Source organism: Varroa jacobsoni, unplaced genomic scaffold, assembly GCF_002532875.2.
Source record: "Varroa jacobsoni isolate VJ856 unplaced genomic scaffold, vjacob_1.0 scaffold_1125, whole genome shotgun sequence".
NCBI lineage: Eukaryota > Metazoa > Arthropoda > Arachnida > Mesostigmata > Varroidae > Varroa > Varroa jacobsoni.
The window spans coordinates 17,943-39,563 of NW_019214027.1; the positions used below are offsets into that span (position 1 = coordinate 17,943).

A 21,621-nucleotide genomic window follows, 5' to 3' on the forward strand; every position below is an offset into this window, starting at 1 on the left:
TAGTTATGCTGATCCTTCTTAACTGCAAGCCCTATGTAGATCAAATGTTATACTAGTATATACGTTTGTTGATTACCAGCCCAAGGCCTAGCTTGAGGACATTTCTGGTTTCTTTGAATCTATTGAGAAGTGCCTGTCTTTGTTCTACTAGACATTTTTATTATTTACCAAATGATTCTCTACGTGGAACTATTTCCTTGAAAGTCAGTATAACTTCGTCGGTAAAACCTGCATGTCAAGACCAAATCAATGGATCTATGCCTTTCTATTTTTTCTATTCTTTTTTTCGTTTCATTCTGAAAATCTCATGCATGCAGGTCACTCGCTGTGTAGTATTTTATATAACGTTTAGAACTCAAATGGCAAGCCTCCAGACGCAGTTGCCCTCCCAATTTACCGAATCTAACCGTTTGTCTTCTCTTTGGGCCCACAACAAACAACACGTTATTTTTGATGCGCATTAAATAAGCATACAATAAAGCATACAATCCTATCCTGTTAGTTAAAAAGAGATATGAGTAACAATTGATGCGATTACCTATTCCTATGTTGTTTCCACGTTCTGCCAGCACATGCTCTTCAGTGAAGTTGTATAACTTCTAATATCTGTCCCGATTCATGTACTGAATGGCTACACTATAAGTGACAGCGACTGGAAACACTACCCTCGAACTTCCGTCGTCGAGAAGAGAACGAACTAGGCTTCACAATGTTACATCGATTCCATCGTGCCTTTCAAGATTTTCCTTTGGTGATCAGTTAACTCTTAGCAATTCTCTTCTACCATAACCCCCTATTGCATTTTCCCGCCTAACCTGCCAGCGTTTCGCTTAAACAGATAGGAGTCCCTTTTACTGAACGTTTTTTGTTTGTTTTTCGCCCGACCAGCCTCCATCACTTTTGGGCCTCGTCGCTCGTTCTTGCCGTCATTACTGATACCGTTGGATTCCTCGAGCAAAAGACCCGCTGGCAACTTGCGCCTGTCGGCCCCATTTCAAATGGAGACACATTGCGGCAATTACCAAAAATGGGCAGATCGGTATAGCGGCCGGCTTCGACGCCCCCACCTTTTCTCGAAATTTCGTTGCTATCTTTGATAGCCTGGATACTGTGAGAACATTAAGATGGCAAAATGCTTCTGTATCTTCGTTGCCAGTTCACCGCCACCTAGCTTCATCACATAGTCGTACGTAACACCGTTCAACATCGGTCCGCTCAGGCTACTGCGACCCAATACTGCGTGAGCCGCCCATCGAATTCGCTGTTTCAGGAAGATAACGTTTACGTCTGCCTAACTATCATTTTGGGTTAAAATCTATATGGTATTAGGTTTTTTAGGGAACAGTCGTGGCGCTTGTTTGCTGTTTTTTCGTAGGTCATTTGCTGTTAACGAAGTGGTAGATACAAAACAGTATGAAAAGTGTTTATTTGATCTTTAAACCAGTTTTTGTGACCTTATCTAAACAATAAGGTTTTGCCTTCGGTTCGGACTCCGGGATGGACATGTTGTATGGCACAAAGAAACACTATTTTCGACACTCATTATTCGTCTCTTGCCAAAAATGAATTTGCCAAAGAATGCGGAAAAAACGTAACTTAAACGGTTTAGCTCTAACTGCTGCCAAAAGGTAGCTCGCTAAGTTTTAAAATAATTTCAGCTAAGTAATTAACTTCTCAAACTTGTCAGAAATTACTTCAAACCAGTTTTTGTAGAGGTTAGCCTTCTGCTAAATAATAAGTTAATATATTTTAGCTGTCGAGTCCGTGGTATAAACACACCGGGTGGCAATGCTAGCATTTAACATTGAAGAAAATATGGAACAAGGCAAGATTTGGAAATGCTCTTTTTTGCTGCCCTACATCGGCATTATTCGAGTCTAAAGCGAGACTAAACTTTTATGATGTGTTTCCGTTTGATGGGATGGGTTTTAGACTGTTTTCCGTCGAGACATATTAGGTTGGGTCAAGGCATTAGACATGATAACACTCGTAGAAAAATCAAAAACTTAGATAGCACAAGACTGTGCAGACGACGCGTTTTAACTGACCCTGTCCTCGAGACAAATTTACATTTCTGAATCACACGTCAAATTTCCAGTAGTTATTTCTCTACGCTTTCATTTGTATTTAAATCATTTCTTTGATATTTTTCTATTCATTTTCCTTCCGTTTTGTTCATATTGATCCCTGTTCCGGTATACCCCAGTAAATCTCCACAACCCATTTCTCCGTTGTTCTTTCCACTTCTCTGTTATCATTTAAACTACACTGATCAAGTACGGTCGTGCTTGCACTATATACTGCTCTCAACAGAACAATGGGAGGGCTTGTCAGTTGGCGACTTAGGGCATCGTTTATTAGCAGAAGCACCTATATTTGTACTAACCATTGATAAACGCTTGTCTTGAAACCGCACTATGTTGGATGTGCAAAGCATTTGTGTTTTTATGATTTTGAGAAATTACTAACAAAGTTATTTATTAACAATTCGTTACTAGTACTCGCTCTCCCGTCTGAATCGGGTATCACTAACGTTAAGTTTCGTGTTTAAGTTTTGGCCCTATAATAGCAATCGAACTGTTTGATAACAGAAAATATGTCAGCGCGTGGTTTGCAAAAGGCGCTTTCGTATGCTGTCACCGAATAGTATCAGCTTTATCTTGGCATATCTGTCGCAGGCAAAACAACTTCACTAGAGCCTCAGATGCCTACCTACAGCTTATAAAGGTTAATGTAAATTCTGATTTCTGTTGTAAAGGAAACGATCCTATATCGTCATCGGGGTATTCTATAATTTCACGACGAAAAATGGGTCTGTCTTTTCTTTAACGCTTTCGTTGTTAGCTTGTATACATTGCTCGAACAACTGTTTGTCTCTAAGGAACGTTTTAGCAAAACAGAAAGTGTGTTTGAAGCCGTTCGCAAAATTACTCGTGTCTTGGTTCAGTGTTTGCAAGTGACAAACCTCGGCTATCATTTGCACGCGTAGATGATGTCCACCCTTCTACAAGAACCGAGATCTTCTGTAGAGATGTCATAACACTGTTCCAGTTGCGCTGCATCAGTCGCCGAATCCACTGCTTAGAAAGAGAGAAACAAATACACATACACATTTGGCATGACTGTTTACAAAACTATTTACGGTTGTGTAAAATAGGGTGCCATTGCTTAAATAATTTGAATCAAAACGCTAAAAACAGCCTGTGGCAACGGGCGTTTGTCGGGGTTGTTGGAGTTAAAATATTTCGAATAGGGTAAGATAACAGAACTTCAAAGGAGAAAAAGCATTCGTCTAGTTGAAAATAGCTGTTTGTTTCTGTCAATTTAGTTGGTCTAGCTTTCGCCAGACTTATCTTCCTTGATCATTCGCACTTCGTATTGGCATATATAAAGACAAATAAGTGAAACATTACAAAATACTGGCCTTCCGCGACAAGTCTGGTGTCTACTGGGCCGCGGTAACCACGCATTAACCAACGGTCCCATTTTAAACTTACAGGGCTAGCCCATTATGTATATACAAATGTCACAAATGCGGGAACCTCAGTGTAATATACAAACAGGTTTATGTCATGAAATTAGCCATAGTGTGTATGATACAGTTTGATGCCTGCCTCCATTTTCATAATTTATTCCGTATATGAAACTATGTCATCTTTATAACCAAATTATTCAATTTATGATCCAAGGCTAGCCTACCTGTGTCCTACCTAGATGCGTCAGTCAAACACTGAGATACCGTCAGTAGGTATTTTGTTGTGATTCCTAAACTGATTTCAGTCCTTAGCTATTTATAGGTGACTCATCAATCTGCCACTAAAGGCAGCAAATAATGCCTTTTACATCTAGCCGTCCTAATTTGATAGACAGGTCACCCAAAAAGATACATTTGCTGACTCATGCTGATCATATGGAAGTATGAGATACGAAACGTGAGCAATTTTACAAGTTCAAGCTGGGCCGGACAGGTAAGCGACTCTAAAGGATTACTGCTTCACGCAAATTGTAATTTGCATCGCAGTAATAACACGCAGTGCTGACTATGGAGAGGAGAATAAACTTCAGGGGGAGAAAAACAGCCCTCCGAGGATATGCAATATTTGACGCATATAGATATAAATGACGAGAGTAGCATACACCAAGGAACCGTCATTAATTTTTCGACGACCTAAAACAGGTGTGCATCGATCGTACGAGTCTCTTTCAGAAAATACCTCACGTTCCAAGGCCACGGTTGTGAATTGGTCCTTTTTTATTTTTCATTGAAAATGTTTTGCCAGAAATAGATTTTCAAGCAGGCATTGCGTCGAAGAAATTGCGTTGTTGGACGTCATTATGAAACGTTAAGAGTTATTTTGACACTGAACGACAACAAACGGAATTGTCTATTCAGATGATTGACAAAACAAATCGAATGTTTACACGGGAGTTTTTCTACAGCGATATAGTTATCAAACGTCGTACACACACAAGTATTATGCATTGCGTACTGTCGGCGTAATAAATTTGGAAATTACGACGACGAATGAGTAAGCCGTTAATCAGCATTTTAAGGAACCTCGCATCACAGTGTCGTTCAGCGGTCGGAGCGTCTCATTTAGAAAAATATAAAAACAAGTAATAAACAGAACAGATTTTTTGCTATTTTTATGAAGTTATCACTAGGTCTGTCATTCGGATGGCTATAATATAATTTTGCGTAAAGAACAGATATGGATTTGCCACTGGGTTGACAAAGAATTTCTCGATCAAGTGCGGACAATACTGGATAGCTGAGTAAATTGGACGAAGTATTTAGCTTCGATAGGGTGGTTGTAGTTACAGTTTACTAAGTTAAATATGACCAGCCTAAGTGAAATAGGTCAAGTCCTTCTTAGACCGCACTTTCGATCGTTGACAACAAGACACGGACTCACTTTGGATGCCGGTAACCTTGGCAATAGCTGACCACATCAAGCATTATCTTATTATTATAATTTTGACATTGTTTCTATGTTTTGAGAGTGTGTGTGTGTGTGTGTGTGGGTGTGTGTGTGTGTGTGTGCCTGCGCCCAAACGCCTGGGTCGTTCTTGATTGCCGAAGATAGTTCAGAGATAAGCATTCGTTTTTGTGTCAGATAATGGAAAATTAGACGAAATCATCAGGCAGGGATTTTAAAAAAAAGAGGGAATAAAAAAATTGGCATTTATAGTTGACACTACTCTTAATAATAGCAATCATTAATAATAAAATAATAATTAAAGTAAAATGTGCATAGTATAGACCTTTAGAGGAACAATCAAGAGTGATCTGGTGCTCTTGTTCTTCACTGAGTTTCTATCAACTTGAACGATTGTGGTGTCAATTTTATAGATAGGGAAACGGCTTTTGCATGTAAAAATGGCTTGAATGTCATTGTATTTAGCATTTTAACGTTAAAAATAACTAACTTGCCTTTACGCAATGGTAAATTTATCTCTTGCCTTGACTCTAATGCCTCGCACCACCGCAATGTTTTTCTTTAGACTTTAAAGCAAATTCAGACGAAAACGAGCTACCGGCTTTAAGGAGCCCTCAGCTACTTTTTCACTCTAGATTGGGACTTCTACGTCGGTTCCTAGTGGTGCCTCTGTCATGTCAACATGATATGTATCTAACAATAGAACAGCATAGCTACAGTATGCTTAGAGCTCAATACGGCCCTCGTATAGGGTACATCAGAACTAACGACGTCCGGTCATGACCAACTTGCGAAAATCTTCTGAGTGGCAACTAAAGGGAACATAAGTGCCATATAATCACAATCTTTGAATGGTTTTCGAGATTCATACAAGCAGTATATGAATATGATTAGCTATTTAGACTTCCTATGGTTCGGGTGTTATGTCCCATATCGCCGTTAAGCATTGCATCGGACGGTTGGCTTTTAGCACAAAATGAACCGTGTGTCTGTCTATGCCCGGGTTTGAACCCAGATCACAGATCATATGTATCCATACTACGTCGTTCGTTTCGCCAAACAAAGAGTTTTCGAAATGAATAGCGACGTCATTATTTCAACAATTGGTACATCTTTGAGCCACTCTGAAATCATGATAGCTTCACTTGTGAAGATTTTATTTGAGGTCAATAGGGCGGCCGTCTGATGAATAAATAGAGAAGCTCAGGAACACCATATTTTATACTCTATATATCACAATACTTCTACATTCCTTAGTAGCAAATGTGTGTATTGCACACACAATTTATTACCTTTCTGAGTAAGGCATATAGGTAGTCTGACAAAAGTGAACCATTAAATGCCTGAATACGGCTTAGCGTACTGTGCACGGTGAAGCTCGTACAAGAAGTAGAACGGTAACTAACTGACCCATTACACAATGAGCTAGCCATTTTGAAGAACGTCGCCGTATTAAAACTAGAAGAGGAGCGGGTCCCGCCGAAAAGGATAAATAAATAATGTTGCGACTGAATAACGTCGTTGTCCTTAGGTAGGCCATAAGCCATTGACTCTGCGTCACCGTATGCATTAATTTAATGAACAGTGCATGATAGAGTATTCTCTAGTTTGTCCTTGACGTGAGGAGTGTTCCATCTTGGCCGTATTCATGATTGGAATACCGCAACATATGGTAGTTTCTTTCCGCGTTATCATAGAGGAACCGTTGTTAACGTTAGTCGACCATGGCTAACTTAATGGTTCCGACGAGCACGTAAAATCTGTCGGCCAATTTCCGTAACAGATCACGTGGCAATCGAACTACACGACCCATGGTTAAACAAAACGATAATTTAACGCCATTAAACGGATATAATTTGAAACATTCGTATTAAATTTGCCACTGCTGAAACAGTTTGAGCCGATGCAGAAATACTTCTGTTATACTCGCTATAATAAAGAATCCACGTCCGTTCTCGTATTCCAGTACAAAAATTAACGAGCATTCAGGCCGTCGTTTGCACAGTAAAACGATATTCTGTTCGATCGCCTTATCGATTCATTACGGCCCTAATGTACCACAAGGTCACATGTATTGACCGCTCGCCTTGGTCACTAGGACGCGGTGACTATGGACGCGATCCAGATGACCTTTCTAAAGGAGTGGCTTCGAATAGCAGTACTCGCCCACTAAACTCTCGCCTGTTTCAACTTAATGCCGACAGAATCGTTACTGCGGGTTGATTCGTTGTTAAAGACCTACGTAAGTGCAGACCTAAGCACTTGCTGTTGTTTTGTACAATAATGGCTGGCTATATCTGACGATGATAGCACGGTATTCTTTAAGTGTGTTCGTGAATTGTTTCACACATTTTTATTGCGTTGTATCAACCTACGTCACATGAAAAACACCAATACAACGTGAGAAATTTCCGAAATAAATATTGCCCACCATACACAATTTCGTCAGCGAAAAGGTTTCCATTGACTGTGAGGTAAACACGGTGGACTGTTGACAAGGCGTCGTTGCTTAATGCCTATTACTGCACCTTTGGCCATTTAATGCATACACGGTTAAATACAATTTTGTGCAGCATAAGGCGAAATGGATGGTTGATCAGATAAAATCTCGTTCCCATTGTGAACATGTTGCAAGAGTAGATAATTCCACGAACAACTTCTGCCACCAGCGGATGACAATCGCTGGACACGACGCAATTAACAATGAGAAACGCTTTTACTCCCATAACAGCTAGCGAATAGTTGGTAAGTTAAATTGCCTCGACACCTAGTTTTGTCCTTGTATTTTGTAGGTCACGTCCTCCCTTTTGCCCCTGTCTGCACACGCGAATTGCCTATTCTGCTTTTAAAACACTCCTACTACAGTTTAACTATTGTATCAATGTCAATAAGGTATAACTTAAATCGATTTGAACTGGTAATGGACAATCTACTCTCTATCTTCTGCAATCAGGCTTTTTTTACCTCGTCCGTCTAAAGCTCCATTACGTGTATGGAATTAGTGTGATCGTAGAGATCGGTCGGACGGATTATCAACTGAATCATCCAGATGTACTCGGTATTGTTCATCCCGGTTTCGATCAAACCTTTCCATCAAATGTTGTGAAGCATTCAATAGGTTCCTAGGTTCAAGCAGAAATCATACCCCGTCAAATATCTTATGAAATTCTCAAAAGTGCACTTCCGTTGCTGTACAGCCGGATATGCCGACGCCTGATCTAATGACTGCTATATGTAAAATTGATCAATGTAAATGTTAGGCTACAAGCATTTTCTTTCTATACATTAAACTTTAAATACTCTATACTTTTCCTTTGAGCTCCGATAGCGCCCTTAGCGCTGATGGTTTTAGCAGATGGCTCGGGTTCTACAAACGTTACAGAGGAAGTTAGGCAACGAGGAATGACTGGAACCAATTCTGAAATCGCACTTCAACTTAGCTGTTGTTTCATTCATACATTGTTTCAATGAACGGTCATGAACCTCTTCGCAGATATTTATAGGGCAGTTAAAAAGAAATAATAGAAAACATACAATACGTACTAACTACTTAAAAACATCCATATACTGGCAAAGAAGTCAACTCCTTACCGTTTTCCACCTTTTCAAGAGACAACTAATTAAATCAATTCTCATGCCCTTAATTAATGAAATAGGCATCACTGGAACGGGGACAAGATCTAAAAACTATAGTCACAATATTAATGATTAACTGTAAATTTTAATATGCAAGAACGGTATAATAGCAATACAGTAGCTATCATCAATAATAGGATAGCACATATCAAAGGCATATCATCTGTCTGCAGGCACATCAGTGTGGCCTGCGTCAGATTACTTGATTACCTATGATCTTATTACTTTCGAGCCGTCGCTATCTGCAACACAAGCATATAGTGATCGGTTTGCCAGCCCTCCAAGATATAGAATTTGTATTCATATTGATCTTAGTTCTGGTCTTCCTTCCAGCAGATGTAAGCCTACTCACTCTAATAAACAAATACGAAAAAAAAAACACTCTAGCACCCGTCGTCATGCTGCCTGATCAGTTCTCTGATCTTCATAAAGCTGAACTGGTGATCCCTCGAAGAGATGAACAATAATAACTTTGTTTGTTTTTCTGAAAAAAAAATATATTTCTTTATGCACCCAGATAATCACTGCCATTTCGCTTGGACGGCCATCTACCATGAAAGGTATCAGTCACGAGAATCGACAACATTCTTAGCACTGCGCTTATAAACAAATAGTCGATTGAGCCAAACTGCGAATCCCTCCATTAAGGTAAGGGAAATAAACACATCTAAGACTGCCCTCAGAACCGTTTTTCTGATAATGAGGTACACTTGCAAACTTCTCTTGCTTTAATCCTTTCAGTCAACGATATTCACTATTCTCTAAAACTTCCCACATTATTATCTTTTCCCAGATTGTACACCGAATGCTGTAGTCAGCTGTATGGACACTACTGAAGTTTTTCTTCGCCTCACATCGATTGCAAGGGATATACAGGTTCTCATTGATACTCACTGCCACATGACGACCAGCCTGTCGCTCTATAAGAAGAAGCGGAGTAATCTTCGCACGGCATCAATGTTCAAATCAGCCGCCTACTACTACACACAAGGCGGTGCATTGGGCGGGACGTGTTCACATTTATTACTTCCACTAGACTGTTCACAGCTTACGTCTGTGATATTAGCTATGATCGGGTCCGACGACCGATTCTTACGATGGCATCGGAGCATTTTTTCGTTATTACAGCCAGCGTTATTGTGACTTTGGTAGAGCTAAACTGAGAATACGCTGGTCCTGGTCGCATCGCATCGCGTCGCTGCTTCCTTCCTGCGGAGAATTTTCATTGCATCGATATCATCACTATTACGATCATACGGGATAAGTGGCCACACGTTGGCTGCTGCCGTCTATCCGTCGCTCAAGCGACAGGTGAAAGCCGACAAGAAGCGAAAAAAAGTTTGTTTTTTTAAGCCTTACGTTTTCGGCGACGCAGACGGTACCGCTGTCGATGAACTAGTTGGCCACAGCAGCATTTGAAGATAAGAACTCACTTGTGCGTTCACACGAACAGCTTTTTGAACAGATTATAGTCAATTCAGATGATTCAGAAGTACTTTCTGAAGATTGAGACGTAGGACTTATGCAGCATCTATAAATACCTTGAGGACAAGTGCTCCTCATGATCCTGGCAACTATACCGACATTGGGAAAGAAGATAGTGACTACTAGGTAGTGATCGTTGAATACCTTTTTACATAACCCGGGTTGACTTTAACGTTTCGTAACGGCAGGACAAGAATCATTTGTATTTCTACGTGTGAATGCGCTCTGAAACAGGTCCAGTGAATGATACGTTGTATCATTTTTCGTGGCATTTAATGCCGCTCGTATGCAGTACATCGTAATGTAAACGATCGGCTATACAGGTACTTTATTCATTGACTAGACTGATACTTTGATTTTCATCTGTTATTGGAAATTATTCATGTGTAGTAAACATAACTCGGTTTTCTTTATAGACTTAATAAATATATTTCGGCCAAGAATGTGCCTAAAAATTATAAAAATTATTAAATTACTACAAATTATAAAAAACAACTCAGATGCACTGCAGTATTGGTATTGCCTATAATGCACAAAATGATTTATGTGACTGGGCATAAACGATTTCGTAGCAGAAGATTGTAACGTTGAAAATAAGTACCTAAAGCGAACATTTGCTATCTATTTACCATTAGGCAACAACTTACCACGTTCCCATTAACGAGATTCTGAATGGATGATCGTTTTCGTAATATTTATGGACGGTTTTTTTTTAATTCCAACTACCGCTATATATATATATACCGATTTAGTGGTCGTACTAAATTGTTCAATTGTCTATAAATCTCGATGACCTACTCAAAATTCTTGAAGTTCGAGTGCCCGGAAGTCACTGCATATGAACCGCCCGGGTGCTCATCCTGAAGATTGTGCCGAATAATTTATTTGCGCTCCATTGAGATTTGAAGAATATAAGAGAGGTCCAAGACTTGCGACAATACTGAAGTGTTCAATCGAATATCGGGAAATGCGGTTATTATAAGGGCTGGTAAGACCCATTTGTGAACGCTATAGTAATTGCAGCGTGCCTTCCTTCGTCATATATACGATAACTTGTAACTGGTAATTAAATATCGGATTGATCCACTGCAGTTATTTAGCCTATTGGTCAGTCTCGACAGTCCATATATTAGTTATTATGCTCTAATGATTAGGCAAGCTTATTAATTTTTTCTATTTTCTAGTTATTTCTCGATATTTTTAGTTAAAGTACTAGTCTCCGGCCCAGCTCCTAAAGCTTCTCACTTGTTAGAAACTATTTTTCGGCTTACAAAATGTCAGTGAACAGACCATTTTTTCACCGTCGAAGAGTTACAACGTCATCTATCTATTTTTCGGTATGTGTTGGCGACACATAACGAAGGCTTCTACAACCATTAAGGAAAGACACTTAAAGCATTAACAAGATTAACTACCATTAAGCTATCTCTAACTCAGTACTTGTTAACTATATTTTAGCGAAAAATGTTACGAAGAAGGAAATCACCGAAATTCAGGCGGGTACTATTTCTGACGAAGAGCTATGCGCTCGTAATCTCACCGCTACGCCTAGGCCAGGAACACGTCGACTTCTTACAGCTGCAACCAGCCCTTTAAGGTGCCCAATTACGTTACTACCACAGCCACGATAAAGAAGCCAGACCGCTCAGCGTATGAGAAATATTACGTCTGTGAGAACTAGCGGCAACGGAACGGTTAGATCCCCGTTCTATTACCAATTGTACTGACTTCGTAGTGTAAGCCTACTATTGGAATTGCCTAATATGACCAATGTATAATTCATAAACGTGGCCTAGATGCTTTTCGGAAAAGGACTGAATCAATTAAAGTATCAGACTCTGTGAAGCTTTATTCCTAGCTATAAGTTTACCAAGTGTAATTATTAATAGAGCTGAAATTAATAAAACAAAATATTAGCTTTATTGTAAACTTATGTTAATATTATATGATTAAATGGTACCCTCGTATTTTTCTTGGAAGTTTTTTGAGTAGGATATCACCGGCTCCTTGCAAAGCATATTCACTTACGCTATATTGCTATTCCAAAGGTATAAAACACGGCTATTGCTGTTATCGATTTAGTGTGACATTCTTATTCGACTATACCATCGACGCCATGTTTGCGAACACTTCCATCAACTGGGATCGTGTGTGTAAAAGTTTTTTGCTATATGCGTTTGTCTAGACGATCTCTTCGGGTTCATATGCGTGCCGATGGCCGTCTTGTTTCGCTTAAAGAAACATCGTGTTGCCTCAGATAATTTTATAGCATCACTTTGCTATTAAAATATTTCAACTTAGTTCTAATAGAAACGCTGCTGTAAGCAAAAAATTGGCGTTGCCATCAGTAACTTTCAAACTTAAACGCACATGTTACAGATTTCCCAGTCGAACAGGTTCATCCTCATTTTATAGCAGTGACACAAGAATGCAGTGGGGCATGATGAGTTAAGTTGTACTTGGTTGCTCTCCGTCTTTGGAAAGTTCAGGAACTTGAACACCTTCGATACGTTCAAAATGTTCGAATATTGCATTTCCTTTTCCTAAATTAGGTAGCGTTCGTTATTACCATTCGAATCTGGCTCCTTTATTTCGTTTGAAAGATATATAACGTTTTTTTTGTTTTGCTTTTTCCATGTAACGCTATCTACCGAAGTAAAGTAACATAATCGTGATTAAATAATAGTAATTAATATTTATTTAGATTTGTTTTTGTGATAGTTTTGCAAATCTCATGATGAGCCGATATTCGACGTTGTTTTAGGGCTCACAAGGTGAATAAGTCTAAAAAAACTTAAAACAAAACCTCGAGGTAGATTCTTCCGAAATTTGCTCCAACCTATGAAATGAACCAAAACAGGCTCATCGAAGCGTTGTAAAACTCAAATTAGACGGAGCTCGTTGAGGAGTGTCACGTATTAATAGTAAGTATTTGAAGTTACCATCTAGTCATATAATTACTAACTAGTTAAATGAGCAAAAATTAGCAAAAATCGTAAACGTGTGGTGAGCGATGAGTATTAAGAGCTCTAATTACGAAACCAAACTAACATGAAATGTTAGATTTATCTAACAACAATGATTGTCATTATTATTATTATCCAGATGCAAGCAGTTAGCTTCAAAGAGTATGTGGCGCCTATCATTGGTGCTATTGAATCTAAAAAATCACCTATCAGTATCATTTTGAGCAAGTTTGAATGTGATCTTCCTGAGACCCCTATTTTTAGCTTAGTCGTGAGATCACTATTTAGTTGAATCTTTATTCAACTAAATAGTGATCATGGCTAGACTACAAAAGACCTTATCATTGTCTATAGATTTTGAGACCGAATTCATATTCCTTTTCGAATAAATCGATATGATATTGCCTGTTTACGAGTCGCCTAAAGGCAAAAAATGTCGAACCTTTGCTACCCTTTCCCAAAAAAAGTTAGACTTTAGAAGATGCAATATGGCGGACATCGGTTAAGCCAGCGAACGCATGCTTGACTCGAGATTCGGTTATTCTTTCATCATACACTTGGCTGTACATCGCTAATGGTAAGTGAATCTGATCCACAGATAAGCCCGACGAGCGTTCAACATCCGTGAGTTCCGCCTGAGAATCTCAGTGCGTATCTTTTTAATCCGACTCTAAGTTAGAAGATTAGATATATTGAATAGATTTTTCACAAAAGGGTAACATATATACATGTAGTACTGTAAATTATAGTTTTGGAAGAAAATAGTCCGCGTAGTTTCAGTCTCTGGGGCGCTTCCCCTCCAGCGGAAGTAAGGGAAGGTAGATCTATACGAGCTATTTTGAATTTTCAGCGAAGAAACGCTAACCTCAATACTATCAAACTTCCAAAAAACTACTTTTTAGATGTACGTAAGTTTGAAACTTAGTACACGATATTTCATTGTTTCTTTTCGCATTTGTTTCGCCTTGTGTTTCTACCACAGTCTTGCTTGTCTCAAAGCTACGTTCCCAAAGGTGAATTAAGAGCAAGTTCTGTGTTATGAAAGTTATTATGTTGAATAATATCACATAATATTCTAGGTGCTATATGGACCGCCGCATTTTGAGCATATATGAAACCGCACGCGCTCGGTGCGGTGATTCAACTGATTATGTGGCTTCAGAGTAGAACTCAGCTTTGCAAAAGATCGTAGATATGTACGAATTCATACTAAGGGGTCGTAGTTTCCCATTTGTTGTACAACATGTCATTGGTGCCCCACCGTGCTACATTTGATAGCATTGAACATATTTTTTTTTAGAAAAATATTACTGGCGGAACGCATCGCTCGGTCGGCATGTGCATTACGTCGCGAATTATTAGAATTTACCTTAAATGAAGTGAGCTTGAGGAATACACATACGATAATACAGTATCAATATACAATAATAATAATAATACAATAATATCGAATAACACGATAATCACAGCCCCTTATGGAAAAAACTTATCTATAATATTAGGTACGTTTTGATCTATGTAAGCCACACCCTTTTCTAAATAGTACCAAAGCTAGCTAATTGATTTAACTAGGAAATTCTCGAAATAGGATAGAAATGCTTTTTGTGTGTTATATATGTATAAAAGCATTTTAGAGCACCATCATCCTACTTTACGAAATGAAAGTGTATATCATATTATAATATTATAATGGTGTATTATTGAAAGACCGACTACGATATTATGTATCAAATCCACTCGAGGACTACGGATGGAACTGTGCCAGCTTTCTAATTCACGTCAACATGGACATCCTCTCGATTCGATCCGCTTGAGTCAAAAAGGTTGCAGTTAATTGTGAAAAACACCTTTAACTCTTCAGCTTTTTCTAGATTTAGAAGAAATTCAACAGCCTTGGAATTGAAGCTTCCTACTACGTTTATACCTTAAAGTGTTCAAGAGGCTTCGGTTTGCCATGTACTTAATGAGGTATGATGTATGATTCTGTTTGTAGCCTTCTTCCGATGCGCTTCTGATTACTGCCACCCGAAAACCTGCCACCTTTCTTTGACACTGTAATTGAAAAGGAAATGGTCCGATACGAAGACGATCCTTTATTGCCTTGTAACGTGATGTTTGTAGACAAGCAGACAGACAACTGACAGTTAGCGGATTACTTGATTTATAAACTATTCCTGGCTGGAAATAATAAGTGAGGATTTCGAACGTGATTGATCCATTTTAATTTTGATTGGATATGTTTTAATTATTAATAATTAATATAATAATTAAAATAATAATTAATGAACATATGAACGTGGTAGTAAATTACCGGCCCATTTTCAACAAAAAACTAATTGAAATTTGACAAGAACGAAAATTATGACGAATACTATTAGGCACTGCGTGCCGTCATTAGAAAAGAACTTGGAAACAGCTATCGCTTGAAATGAAGTGGTAGATATATAAATTCGATCTTTTCTTCGGTCGCTGCAGATCTTATTGTAAATCTATCATCATTCCTTGCTTGAGCATAACGAATATTGCACAAAACGCAGCTAGATCTCCTGATTGACATAACTATTATATACACATAGCTAAAGGATTCTTTTATGTATAAGTTTAGTAAAAGACTTAAAAGAGACTGTTACTTCCGGACCTTGATTACTTTTGAGCATTTATAGCTTGAATAAACGAACGATACCGATGTATGCTAAACTATTTTGAGCAGAAATCTAAAAATACCTCCATATGGCACATACTTGCAAATTAAAGTTTAAAGTTGTAAATAATATTGAAAGGAGATTTAGCGAAAAAGTCGACTTACATAGACAAAAAAATAATCGGATTTATAACGATAAAGGCAGCATTTCGCAATCAGACAGCTTCCGTTGCTCTGCTTATTGCCATAGAGATTGACCCAGGTAAAAAACATATATATCTGTCTAAATACTTAAAACTTGGTTAATTTGCCTTTATATCCTTTAATTGAAGTATTCAGAAAGTGGTCGAACTCAATCTAAAAAGGCAAAATAATTTCATGAAAGAAATGTTGTGTAATGAGGCAGCAAGATGTTTCCATTATTCAAAACTAAATGCTGAAGTTGAAAACTGAGTGTTGTCTATTTGCCCTGTCCACTTAGGACAATAAACAGGCTTTTGTATTTCACACAAGGTACATAAGTAAATGACAAATCCTGGGGCTTGAACCGGAGTTTTTACATAATGACGGTAATGTGAATAAACATACTTTGCAATGCCCTGCAGAGGAAAGGCTCGCGTGCTTCTAATGGTAACATAAACTAATTTAATTCCATAAATGACAGATTCATAAGTGCACGAACGCATACTGTTGAATATGCTCCTTAGACCCGTATTTCCGAACAGCTCAGATTTTTATTAACAGATAATTAAGTTATCCCATTGGTCTACACCGATTTACGTCATTCAAACGTTATAGCCAAATGCTTTTGTAGTGTTCTACTCACTAACCTGAGGCGTCAGCGAAAGTGTCTCTTTCATATTTTTACTGGATGGCCTGTGATTTGCAGCAGGTGCGAGACGGCCCCTATTCAAGCTTTGTCTCTTATAGTCAGAATTTATAGGACAATGTTGTTTTGGAATTTATATACATACATGGATTATTTTCTGGATATAACAAATAAGGTATCGATTACGCAAACTCAGACACGTTTTTTGTTTGAGGCTTTCAGAAAAAGTTCTTCTGAGATCTTCAGTAGGTGACTGATGGTCGACACATACATGAGGACAAAACTTTGAAACAGTAGAGTAAATGGGTTTAGCAGCATAGGGCTCAACAAATAATCCTCACTGGGATGAAACGCTAAATAACAGAAATGATTGCATTTTTAAGGAGCTACATGCAAATTTAATATAGAGACGCCTACCGTTTTGTGGCGGTAAGAGAAAAAAACGCGCATTATAAATTGAGCAGACCAACAGCGAGACAACAATTAGATCTATCGTTTCGACCATTAACAATGTTTATAGGTTGGTTTTCGCGTCTACAAAGTTCTTCAAAAACTTTTGTAGTTTGGAAACGATCTAACGTAGAAGATCGGAGATTCATTAATAAGTTTATAAAGCAAATAGATATATTGATTATTAAACCAATATAAAACTTGAAGCATCTGATGTATTCCTTTCCTCTTCCAAATATGCTATAGAACATACGTTCTATAGCATATTTGGAAACCCGAAGGCGTCTATTGTGAGAAAAGATCAAGTTCGTGCATTTGATTACGGCAGACGACCTATACTACACAAGAAGTTGCAAATGAATAAATTATAATGGATGCATAATGGAAACGGTCATGTTGATTTGATACTACTGCAGTGACTTTACAGCATACTGGTGCACGCTGGAGTATTTTTAACTGCGAGCTTCAATTGGTGTAAAGGATTGCTCCCTCACATACCTCAAGCACTACTATTCCAGTAGAAGCACGACAGCCGGCGAATGCTGCTAATCAAAGTTGGGACGCAAATATCTTCTTTAGCGATCACACGAATGCTGTGATTATAGCAAGGCCCCTTAGTTTATACTGGGAAAGATTCACCCAAGACTCAAACTGTGGGTGAACATCATACACTCCTGGACTGCAGGACACATTCAGTCATGGAAATTAATGGAAACTTAATAACTTATTTATGGACAAGAATCAGGCTAAGATGACTTAGTAACCTCAATGCAACATATTTCTACAATGCAGGGCTTCTGCGCATGAGACTTTAGATTCTTCCTCTCTGGTGGGGCACAGTTATTGTTAAGTTACCTAACTCCTAATATGAGTTATTCACTTCATTCATGGAACTTCACGTTACATGAGTCATTCTTTATGCGGGGGTGTTGAAGCTAGTAGATGTCAGCTGTTAAGAAAAATGTTTGAATGAATGTTTATATATTAATCTATATATAACAATTAAAGCGTAGTTCGTACGCTTCACACAGTCGAAATAGGTCAATTAGTGGTAAACTATGCTTCGTAAGCAAATTTTTACGAAATAGAATTATTGAGATAAGAGTCAATCCTTTTTTTGGCCACTCACAATGCGTATTGCCTTAACAGACGCATTTGTTGTCAGAAAACCCCCAATGGATTGAATCTGTGCTAAGTTACTGTTTTTCATTTACATTTTATTTGGTTTAACGGATGCGTTAATCAAATACAAAAAAAAAAGAAATATTCTATAAGGTACCTCAAATACATAGACGGTGCATGTGTCGCCTATTTGGTTCGCAGGTTATGTCTGTTTTACGCAGTTTGTACAGCTGCGTACCTAATTGACTTATATAGGCTTTTAGAACTGGAAATTCACAACGGTGTATACCGTGCTATTTGTGAAGTTCGATTTATTTCTCTCGCGTTGAAGATTTGTCGTCGGAACGTTTTTCAACCCAACGATAAAGTGGATCATCTTTTGGTTTCGAGGAATTTTAGAAACTGTAAATTCTCTCCTGCGGATCTATTGTGAAGCGACTTTCGCAAACAGTAAAAACACCTATTTTCGGTATTTACGTCTCGTTGTCGGGTGTTTGTTGCAGAAAAATTATACATACTTAAACCTTTCATGCACACTAGTTGTAGTACTATCAGGCAAAACGGCTTACGAAACAGATTCACTTGACAAGCTGTAATCGGATCAGCTGCAACGTGAATAAACCCATCTTTGTTAAATTGTCAGTAATCTTGCTTCATATAAATTCACACATCTTTTCTGTGCTCTTACCCATTTCGGTTCCAACAACTGAATACACCGAACAAGACATTTCCCTCACAAGACAATTGACGGGTGGGTTGCGTTGGATATATGGTTTCGAACGAAATACCCAAAAGTACTTGCAAAGTTCAAGGTTGGTATGTTAACATTCTCGTCATAGTCACAGAAACTTAACAAACTTAAATATTAGGATTTTACGGCATAATATCCTAGCACACACTGCTAAATATTAATTCCAAGTTAGCTTGCTTTCTAATGGCTTGAGTATGGACAAGCTCTAAGCTAGTTAGTCGTCCTTCCAGTTTCAGACACCGTATGTGCAATGGAAGCAGCAATACAGAACACATCCTTTGTCGTGCTAGATCCCTACGAATTGGTCATATCGAGCCACCTTTTCCACACCACTGTCTGTGTGGGAAATATAGCTAAAAATCAGCTAAGGAAAGAGCCTTCAAACATAGCGCATGCGTGAGTGTTCAGGATAGCTTCTTTAAGACGAAATGTCGGGCACATTGAAGTAGCGGAACTTGGAGCGAGATGCAAATTATCTAAAACTTTTCTGTTCAAATGTATTTAATTATCCTGTAAATACAGCTTAGTAGTGGTTTAATAGTTGACGTAGAGGACGACAGGAATGATTGCCATAGGCTCGCGTTCAGTTGAACGTCCAAAGGTATACGTTTTACAGGAAAGCATACGATTTGAACTAGAATTAAAGATTGTTTTTAATATTGAATAAGATAATCATTAGGGAAATTAAAAAATTGTCCCTTTATATTTGGTAAAACATTAGTTGATTCTCTAAAGTGTTCCAATCTTAAGATCGGAAAGATAATCATAACTGAGCGTATTCTTCTCCTAGCCAGTGGCTTCGAGCATTCAGGGGACGTTGTTTCCAGAAAATTTTACAGGACAATATACCGATCTTCGTATTTTCGTCTAAAACCGTTCTGCCCGAAGACAAAATATTCGTTATCTTATCGTGACGTTATTATAAATAAGCGCAGACTATATTTTTAGTATATGAAATGCGCTACGTAAACTGTTAAGCATTATTCATGACAGTTGATTCCAATCACAAACTAAAGTCTCTACATCCAAATTCGAACTTAGAGTGGCAGGTGTCTTCAAATTCGCTAGCCAAACACATTATCCCCCGCGGCGCCATCGACACGAGGAAATGCGAGTAAAGGCTAAACGATGAAGAGTACCATTGATTTTGTTGTAATAGAGCCACAACTTAGGTAACCTTTGAGCCTAAAGACTAAACTTCAATTGCTTCAACTGTTTAAAATTTTACGACTAAATTTAGATATACCGGGGTCTGTCGGAGAAATCTGAGGCATCATAAGGTTCAAAATAGTACAACTATCTGTGGCCTTTGTTATCCGTCGTGTTGTTTACTCATGTCAAGTAAAACGTTCGTTCGTGCGCCAGGTTTCCAACTGCCTGGTACATACACGGGTAACATGACCGATTTGGTTCCGTTGGTAACAAAGCAAGTTTTCACTGCCATTGACTACCACTTCACAAAATGATTCAGATTCACCCCGTTGAAAAATGGCCGCATAATCACTTCATCTCATTTTGATTAGGTCGTGTATATATGTTTATCAAGCGCCATACATCCCCAACAAATTCTCCTGTTTCTTCTTTTCGAAACGTTGTCTGCCCTCTCGGAGGCCCTTCTAAGTATTACCTTTATTATTTCGATCTCATCCGCTTTTACCCCGCGACGAGCACCAATAGTCTTTCCTATTTCGCAGGGTACCGAGTTACTGCGGTTTGCTCCAAGCGACCTTCTCTATTTATTTTTGTAATACATACACAGTTAACGTGTTCGCTTTGATTGTACATTGTTATTATTATCATCATAGGCCCATATACACGAACAAGCAGAACCTGGCATGTATAGTATGCGCTCAATGTTGCTAATAAACGTGCAGGATAATTTTCTTCCACATATGGTTCGTATCGTACAGAAGTCTCGGACATTATCTAACACCATCCCGTTACTTTTTCGAATTGAACCTAAACATGGGTGTGTATGTTTGTTTTGAATTTGCGTTCTAAACCCAGATCGTTGCAGGGGTTCCACCAGCTCGATTTCACCACCTAATTCCCCGTTGAAGTGATTCGTGTTATCTTGTTGTATCATTGTCGTTGTAATCGTTCCATCGCCTTATTTTAGCAAACCCGCTAAATTTGTTAAGTCATTCAGTCATTTTTCCGCGTTATCCCATGAGCCTGTTTCAGCGGTTCGATAATATTGGTTCACTCAGTGCACTACGGTGCTTTTGTTATTCCGAACTTTCTCTGTGGCGTTCTAATCATCGTGTAGCAGGTGCTCGATTCGCGTGCTCCTACTGCAATCAGACCACCATTGTGCTACACTAACTGCGTTAAATCGTTACGGTTACTCATTTATCTCAAGATGAAACTCTTTAGCTTATTTAGAAAATATTGTCGTGCTTCAAAAACTAAGACCGAAAGCAATATGGAAGCAGTATTGTGTCAAAAGATCCTCTATCGTTCTTTGCATTTCGCCTGCTCGACGGAGATCAAGAAAAATGTGTTTTTTTTTCCAAATATCCGCTTTTGTGCTTCCTGTTTAAAGTACACATACACTTCTACAGTAATTAACAGAAGTTAGAAAATCGCCTTAAAAAAAATCGTTTTTCACTACGTTAGACGGTATAGACGCTCTCTTATTTTTGTATCATAGAAAAAACCTTCCCAAAGATCTCTTTAGCCTACACATAAGAAACCACACAAACAGTTGTCGACATCGTCGACTCTTGCTCCTTTAGAAGTTACAGATTGCGTTATAGATGCGGTAATATATAATGTATAAGACACATTACGGGAATATC

The 21,621-nt window shown here is 38.5% G+C and overlaps 2 long non-coding RNA genes across 3 annotated transcripts; one reads left to right on the forward strand and one right to left on the reverse strand.

Annotated features, from left to right (window-relative positions):
• Positions 1–138: 138 nt before the first annotated feature.
• Positions 139–9,566, reverse strand: LOC147752623 (uncharacterized). The gene is made up of 2 exons (XR_015313583.1): positions 9,471–9,566; positions 139–3,077 (listed from the first exon to the last, which is right to left on the reverse strand). It is a non-coding gene; the product is annotated as an uncharacterized LOC147752623 (long non-coding RNA).
• Positions 7,153–11,993, forward strand: LOC111266897 (uncharacterized). Of its 2 annotated transcripts, XR_002684307.2 has the most exons (4): positions 7,153–7,685; positions 9,094–9,224; positions 9,370–10,384; positions 11,520–11,993. It is a non-coding gene; the product is annotated as an uncharacterized LOC111266897 (long non-coding RNA). The 2 variants fall into 2 exon arrangements; XR_002684306.2 differs by lacking the exon at positions 9,094–9,224 and having other exon boundaries at positions 11,520–11,991.
• The last annotated feature ends 9,628 nt before the right edge of the window (positions 11,994–21,621 follow it).